General features: G+C 33.8%; 1 protein-coding gene across 1 annotated transcript in view; it reads right to left on the reverse strand.

The window, feature by feature from the left end:
* The window catches only part of LOC137572278 (neurogenic protein mastermind), a 28,093-nt gene extending 20,576 nt beyond the window's left edge, over positions 1 to 7,517 (reverse strand). The window contains 1 exon segment of the mRNA XM_068284025.1: positions 6,976 to 7,517. The gene's annotated coding sequence lies outside the window, so the exon portion shown is untranslated.
* Positions 7,518 to 8,707: the final 1,190 nt, after the last annotated feature.

An 8,707-nucleotide genomic window follows, 5' to 3' on the forward strand; every position in this document is an offset into this window, starting at 1 on the left:
TGCAGGGCCATAATAGTTTATTGAAGAATCTTATAAAGAAATATCTTTGAATTTTTCAAACCAAAAAAAAAAATTGTTTTGATAAGCCATCGACCAACTTCTCTTCAATTTTTAGCGCACCTTTGTTATATGATCCACTAAAGATTCCAAAGCATCTGATACCAAACTATCAATGCAAACAACATCATGCAGCTAAGTAATTTGCTAAAAGCCAAAACCAAAATCAACAATATCTACATTGACACCAATAAAACAAATATTTGTCAAGATAATGATCTGTTGTCAGTTTAAAATCTACTCAAAGACTACCACAAAAACACACAAACCAATATGCCAGTTAGTCTTCTGTCATATCCATTAGCAACTAAAATAGATCTGATCATGAAATACCTTAAAGAAACTAAATTACATCATGTATTTATACATTTATCCTTAAGCTTAAGCCCTATTCCATTTATAATCACTTTGTTCTTAGTCCTTTATAGTCTTTAGTTAATTATAGACTTCAAAAAAACAAAAATTATTGATATATATCAAATATCAAACTTTTATAAAAAATATTAAACTTTTATATTGATAATTTAGTATCTACATACATATATAGATATGTATATGTACATATGTATGTAGATTGAATTTAAGACTAGAAATACAGGAAGGAGGAATTGATTATGATGACAGTCTGAAGGCATTGCTAATATTGTCTCATTTAGGAATGTTGCTTAAAGGATGTTTAAATTCAGATAGATCCTCTTCTTCTTTTAAACCATTTTCGAGCATGGGCAGATCTTAAAAATGTTTTCGGGAAGCGTCCGAGTAAATACTCAAGATTTTCGGACCAGCAATTTGAGTAATTTTGCGAAGAAGGGATTTCGCACTATGAGAATATTTTGAAATCACTAGGTTTAATTAAAACATTGCCAAAAAAGTTAGAAATTATTCGAAAAACTGTCATTTCGGGCGGCATCCAGAGCTCAAGACCTGCCCTCCTGGATTCGTCTATGATTTCAAGTATATAGACTCTTTGTCTATTGGAATTTTCACATTCTAAATAAAAAAAAACATATATTTAAATAGATCATTTGATCGCAGAATCTTAATAGAAAAGATAAGTCAAAAAGAATAGTCGGATTATCGGATCCAATGATCTCTATACATATATAATTTGATCATTTCTATGTAAAAATTCAAATAGGTGATCAAAAAAATATTAAAAATGTACCTCTCTATATGATAAAAGGTGTTTCCTTGTTGGCCTTTTGGTCTGAACTAAATAAATGTACCCATTTTTGCATTGATTAAAAACATTTCTTCACATTTTGGTTATACTTAAAGTCATTCTTATTCATCACTTTGATTTCATGGGCAACTACGATAATTGCACAAGCCATCGAAAAAGTTATTAAATTTAAATTTCATACATTAACTAATAATACAGTAAAACACTTTGCACATGGCACCCTGATAACACTGATAGACGATCGTATCGCTTGTTATTTGGTCATTCCCTTTATGCCCTTTGCTTTTGGACGAGGGCGTCCAACAAACATTTTTTTTTGTTGTAAAGGTGTTAATCAATAGTAGGAAAAATTTTCACACAAAAAAAATATGTCATGCTTAAATTTGTTTTTTTTTTTTTTTTCTTTCGTATTTTTGCGATAATTTCCATCATCAAACTAAAATAGGCTCTCTCCGATCCCATGAATATTTATTCTAAAGAGTGCCCAGTGGCTTGGGTAGTAGCTCGAGGTAAACATGTTAATTGCTTTACGATTTGTATTTGATTTGGCATGCCATTGACAAATTGTGAGCCTTGTGTGAAATTCCAAAAATTAATATTCAAAATGAGATGGAGCCTTAGAACAACAATAGCAGATTAAGCAGTTTACAATTCGAAACTGTACTTTACATTTAGGTTGAATCATCTGTCATCATGTTTATCTATTCTTTGTTTATTTAAATGAACTATCTGATAACTCGAACTTTTGTTAAGTAAAATGATGAAATCGTTGTGACGTACTATCATTAGTTTTATAACATTTAGATTACATTTGATTACCATTCTGCCATAAAAAAAAAAAAAAACAACAGTTAAATAGATGATGAAACTTATGATAATTTTGTGTTTGCCCAAGCAAATGTGATTTCAAAGGCACAAGGTAAAGAAAGACCTCAAAACTGAAAAATGTCCAAGAAAATCACACTTTATTTTGACCAGAACGATAAAGTACTGGAAAAAGAGTCTATCGATCCGTAGAGCAATTCAGAAGCCTGATAGAAGCAAAATACTGGACGAAAACTCAAGAATTGCCAAAAGCGAATTTAACCTAAGGCTAAGTTTAAAAATTATGATCTACAAGCCCATTTCAAGGTTTTTTCTCCAGTAAAAACTTTATCCAACGGTTCCGAAGCAAAGCCTAAGAGTTGTGGCTAAGTTAAAAACAAGCAGTAAAGGTCGAGATCGCTAGGCTAACAATAGCGTACCTGGACCAATAGGACAGATCTTGGAAAACCTTTCTCCAAATCTAGTTCCGATTTTCGCTTTAGAAGTGAATTAAGAATTAAATAAATGTGCTTTGAAGATTCTTAAAAGTTCACTGAGTGAATTTCGATCAAGTCATTCTCCATCAATGCTTGTTAATAATTTAACACTTAGATTTCCTAAGCATGATTAATTTCTCCGATAGAAGAACTCGTTATAAATACGTTTCAACAATATGTACGAACCATTTATTTTGCGTTGTTACAACTATGCGCAAAGTTAGCACAAACATATTCTATAATCAATTCAATTTTAAATGCAATCGCCTTAGACATTGTCATTCAATAATTCCAATGAATAAATACAAAAATAATACAAATGGAAAAGAAAAAAAAAAAACCCCAAATGGCAATAATTTCCAATTAGTTATAAACACGTCATCTGGTTAAACAGGCAAAGCCTAGGTCAGTGGCACTAGTCACACGATCTGTGTGGATTTGTGTGTGTGTGTGTGTGTGTGTTTGTTTGTGTGGGGAGAAATGTCTAGTAAAAGGGTGTCCCAAAATGTGCATTTGACTTGAATTAAGTTAAGGACAAAGTGAATTATTGGTTATCAAGGGAAATTGGCTAAGAGAGTCGGTGATATGTTTGTTGTATAACTAAGCTTATACATTGAAACAGAATCCCCTCCCTAAAATGAATTCCATAAACTGTTTTTTGAAGAAGTTATTACATAATCATCCTTAAATTCATTCTGATATAATACATTTTTATTTAAATTGATCATATCATTGATCATTGAAAGTTATCAAATCTTTTTGAACCTTTGTCATGGACATTAAAAAATATTATACAAAATATACACACAAATAATTTTTATCAATTACGTATGGGAAATTCCATTCTTATTCAAACAATTTTTGACTTCTCTTGCTATATTTAGTTGTAATTCCCAACTAGTTTAAGAAACAAATGCCGTTTATTCCAATTATTATTATTATAAGTATAGGATATAGTTTTAAACTATCAACCTAACTATATTTTACAAGCACTGGCAACTAAGGCCTTCGGCTTAGACGAAAACTACATCCATACACTAGCCTGGGATTCGAACCCGGATCCTCGTTGTTCAGTTGCTCAAATGACTGGGTCACTTAGACAACTCGTCTACCGAGGACTGCTTATTCCAATTAAAACAAACAAATGATGATTATTTCAGTTCAAACAGTTTTCGACTTGTTTTTTGCAAAATCTAAATGTAATTCTCAACTAGTTTTAGTCTTAAAGGATCACCTATAATATTTTAACCTTAAATGCATTTGTTGGGGACACCCATTATTATTAGTAGTATATTTAATACGTATACGTATTAACATTATCGCATTTAGTGCGAGCAAAGAACAACGAACGCCGAACGGAAGAATCTAGTATTATGTATGATGCAGCACATTTTCGACTGAGACCGAACCGAGACTGATTTTGCAACCTTTTCCTTTACGTTGTTTTTGTTTCTCTTTCTCTTTTTTGTTTTGTTTTTTGCGTATGTCGCAATTTGCACAAATGCTTGCAGCAGTAGCAGCAGGCAACAGTGTAAAATTCTGTAAGAAAACGCGTGTGTAAATGTCACAAGTCAACAACGACAACAACAACAACAACAACAGCAACGATAACACACAAAGATGGCAAAGCCAAGTCATTCACAATAGACGGAAGTGTATTTTGCACTCTCACACACAGTCAAACATATGATTTGTACAGTTATACACACACACACACAGTTGGCAGGGACACGTGCGCTTTCACTCGCACCCATACTGAGAAATTGCCTTTAGAGCTGGCTGGCTGGCTGTCTGACTGACTGACTGGCTGGCTGGCTGGTGCGCATAAAGCTTATGCGGGCATCTCATTTTAACATCAATCTTTCGTTGTTCAGCGAAAAAATAACAAAAAAAAAAAATTCGCTTCCTGGTCCGATGTCTCTTCGTCTTTACTATGAGAGGTGTGAGCTCTCTCTCTCTCTCTCCCACCTATCTAACGGGTGTGTGTGTGTGTGTCTCATTTCAAAGACAATTTTCAGTTGTTTTTAGTACAAATATTTAGTTTAAATATTTCATTTTAATAAATTGTCTATCCGTGTGTGTGGTTGTGTATGTGTTTGCGTCTGTGTGCAAGTTTTGTGGCCTTTTGTTTCGAGAAGTTGTTTTTGCGTCGCTGCGCAAACAGCTGGATGAATCATAACGGTAAATGTGTGCCAGAACGAGATGGAGCTATTAAGTAGACAGAAGTGTGGTGTCTTTTAGGTTTTATTTTTTTTTTTTTTTGTCGTTTGGTTTAATTTCTTGTATCTTCTCATTGTAGTTGTGTGTATATTTTTTTTGTTGGTTTATTTAGTTGCTTCGTTTTTTTTTTTTTTTTTTTTTGTTGGTTTATTGTTTGTCTTTTGCTTTGCGTCAATTTTTAGACGCGACACATTTTTTTGTTGTTTTGGTTTTTTTGTGGGTTTATTTTTAGAACTTGTTTTTTACGCCACGCTGACTATTTTTTACGCACTTTTTTGGTCTCTAGTCGGAACTTTTTGTTGTTGTTTTTGTTATCAAGTATGTTTGGATGTACATATTCACAATAGTTCACGTTGGTTTCGGTTTTTGCATTAAAATTTTAAACAATTTTTGAACATTTTGTTTTTGTGTGTTTCTTGTCTGCGGCCTTGTTTTATTTTTAAGTAGCACAGTTTTGAGGGATTTACTTGGAATTCTGCGGTCAGTTTTTGTTTCTGTGTTTGTGTGTATTGATATTTTCTTGTTTACTGATTGCGTTTTTATTTGTGGGTTTTCGCCCAAAATTCATTAAGATTAATAGAATCTAAATGCTATTTATTGTTTAATTCCAAAGAAATAAATGTTTCTTTGTAAAATAATCGGGTCGGAGGTGAATTGGAATTTCCGGCGCAAATGAATCCGTCAAATGACATTTTGCGACCGATTGGGTTCTAAAAATTTAACTATTCTTAAGACTTAAGTTAAACTAAACCGTTGAAAGCAAATATCGTTTACTGGTTATCCTAAAATGGCTCAATGGGCCCACCGTTTCATTTCCACGTTCCTATAACAAATAAAACAGGATCAGCTGCAGCGCTGCTCTATTTCCTTGTTCCCATAATACACAAAAGAATTTCATCCAAGTTTTTTGAGTGAATTTTTAAAATATTGTATTCGAATTTCATTTCAACGTTTATTTGTTACATTTAAAACTTTAAAAAGTAACGTAAAGTTGGTAATTTAGTCACCAGGTTCTATTGTTTGTTAATTAAAGCACATTTTTAGCACAGTTCTTGATGTTTATTTATTTTTGTAAGCCGTTTCGTGTTTAGTTTACATTTATTAGCACATTTCAGAACCGGTTCTTACACACAAAAAAAACATTTCCTAAACAATTAATAAACATTTCCACTCTTCTATAACAAATAATTTAGTGTTTTTTTTTTCGAGTTTTCTCTCCACATCACAATTTGGTGAAATAAAATTTCCAAAAATGTGCTAAAACTTTTTTCTGGTATGTAAATATCGAATGGATTTGGATTTCTGTCATTTGGTGCGGATCATTCGTTTTGTTTTCTGTTTTTGTTTCTTTTGATTTTTGCCTTTACATACATATATAAAAATGTATGAAAGCCAAAAACAAATTTAAAACAACGCAAAAAAGTAAACATTAGCAGCACACAAAAATTGAGCACAAAAAACTTAAAAATACATTTCAAGGCGCACGCGAGCGAGCGGGCGATACAAAAACAAATTAAAAATAAAAGAAAAACAAAAAAAATACAACTTTTTTTTTAATTTTATGTATATTTACATATATTTTAAAGAGCATATTAAAACTGTTTAATTTTATATGCAGAGTGTTTTGCTTCAACTCTAATTTGTAACATCGCAAAAAGAAGATTTTTAATGTTTTAGGCTCGCTTTAAGCCATTTATGGGATACCCTGTATAAATGCAAATCGAATGTTTAGAATTCTTTAATGCTTCTGGATTCATTTGCCAACTTTCTAGTAGGTTCTTTTAGGAAACTACATCCTTATTTACTCACAGAGTGATTAACACCAGGATAGTGACTTTCAGAAGGAGCAAGTTCAGTTACATTGATCAAAGCTAGTGTCTGGTTTCTGACGAGTGATTGAACAAAACAAAGTTGTTCACTAAACTGAGCTATTGAACAGGTGATCAACTGAACAAGTGATCATAAAATAGTTTATAACTTCCCCAAAAACTCTATTATGTTCATTGCTCAACATTTTCAATTTAAAATTCTCAAAATATTCCAATTGTCAAAAACTACGCGAAAATGTCGATCGATTTTGTTTTAGAGTTGAGCACATTCACGATGAAAACGCAAAACTTTTCGATACAATTTATCGATTACGCTAGATCAAAAAGATTTGTAGATTTCCATTCAAATATTTCCTATGAATTACATTTTTTGATGGGGACGTACATTGTACTTAACATTTTTGGTTCGTCGTGAAACAGAGAAACTGAACGTTTTGCCTTGTGTATTTGGTTTTCCGTTATTTGTTTAACAAACACGAGTTGAGGAAGGAGAAGGCCTGCGACGTCGTCGTTCCATCTCACTTGCCAAAACAAACAATTATATACAATTGTAAGCTGTCTCACTCGCACAGACTGGCACTCACTCACACTAATACACTTCACAACTCATACATATACGCACACGCTGCTGCTCACGGGGCTTACTCACGCACGATTCGAACACGACGACACGCACTTGTTACAAATTCAAAATATATGTATTAGCGCTATGTAAATGTAGAATTTTTTTTTTTTTTTTTTACGTTTTAAATTTTATTTATTTTTAATTTTTTTTTTCATTGGTAGACGGCTGCCGTTACAATTGCGTGTGATATGGCCAACTACCGTTAAAACGCATTCACTTGCTCGCTTGCACACACACGTCTGCTAGCGTCTGTTTCCCGGCAAACACTGACAAACTTCGACATGTAAAATCGTGTGCCGACTGCGACTGCGACATCAACAGAGGCAGCGACGCCCGCGCGTTCTGTTCCCGTATTGAAATGAAATTTCTCGTTTGAATGAAATGAGCACACAGCGACTGCTCAGCTGGCAGCGAAGCTGACGTCAACGTCGCTTGGTAAACAGTTGTGTTTCGTGGAAAAACAAAACGAACATCATTATGAAGTACGCTGCAGTCGACGCGACGGCGTTGTGAAATTCTCCGGTGCTTTGTCATGCTTAAAAAACAACAACAGCCAACCCATCCAGCGAGCCAGCAAGGGAGCGAACGAGCAAGGGAGAGAGAAAGAGCGTTAGAGAGAATGAGGGCGAGAGTACGCGCCAAAAACACAAGCAGACAAATAAACGCCGACATCGACGTCAACGTCAACTGAGCAGTTGTTTTGATAAAGAGAAAAAAGAAAAACAACAACATGGTTGTGTTGTGTTGTGCTGGGTTGATTGGTGGGGAGGGGGGAGGCAGCCATAATGGAGGAAGGAGGCCACGACGGTTGCTTCTTGGGCTGTACCGCACACACACACACCAATACATTTGCAGCAAGTCAAACAAACAAATAAAATGTGAAGCAGAAATGGCAAAAAATTAAACAAACAAGTAGACAGGAGCGGTTCAAGCGAGGGCAGAAGACAGACAACAGCAGCAGCAGCAGCGCTAGCAGTGGGTTGAACGAACGAAGGCAACAATAACAAAAACGACACTTCGCGCCAAAAACAAAACAAAAAAAGAGCAACGAAATTTTCTACTACGTCGTAGTAAATTATACAAAAAAAAAAGACAAAATTATAAAAAAAAAAAACCATACATTTGCTTTCAGTCTTTCAACCTGTCCACTTATTGTAGAGGGGTCTTGAGGAGGGGGGTCTTTTATGATTTGAGACGAGATTTGTCATTCAAAATTTGTCTCGAAATGAGGCTTTGGAGGACTGCAATTTATATTGCAACTTTAATTATTAACAAAAACATTCCCATAAACCATTTTAAATTGATTCATTATTAAAAGAATCGGATGATCAAAGTTTTTTAAATTCCTGTAATTCTGTAGTGTCCTATAATCAAATGGAAATTTTATACCTAATACTAATATTTTGCAATTAGCGTGAATAGGAATCGTTATCTTGTGGACATGCTCGGATTGATATTCTGTTCAGATAAACTAAACCCGAAAAATGTTAGG

This window comes from Drosophila tropicalis, unplaced genomic scaffold, assembly GCF_018151085.1.
Source record: "Drosophila tropicalis isolate 14030-0801.00 unplaced genomic scaffold, ASM1815108v1 contig_3, whole genome shotgun sequence".
NCBI classification, from domain to species: domain Eukaryota; kingdom Metazoa; phylum Arthropoda; class Insecta; order Diptera; family Drosophilidae; genus Drosophila; species Drosophila tropicalis.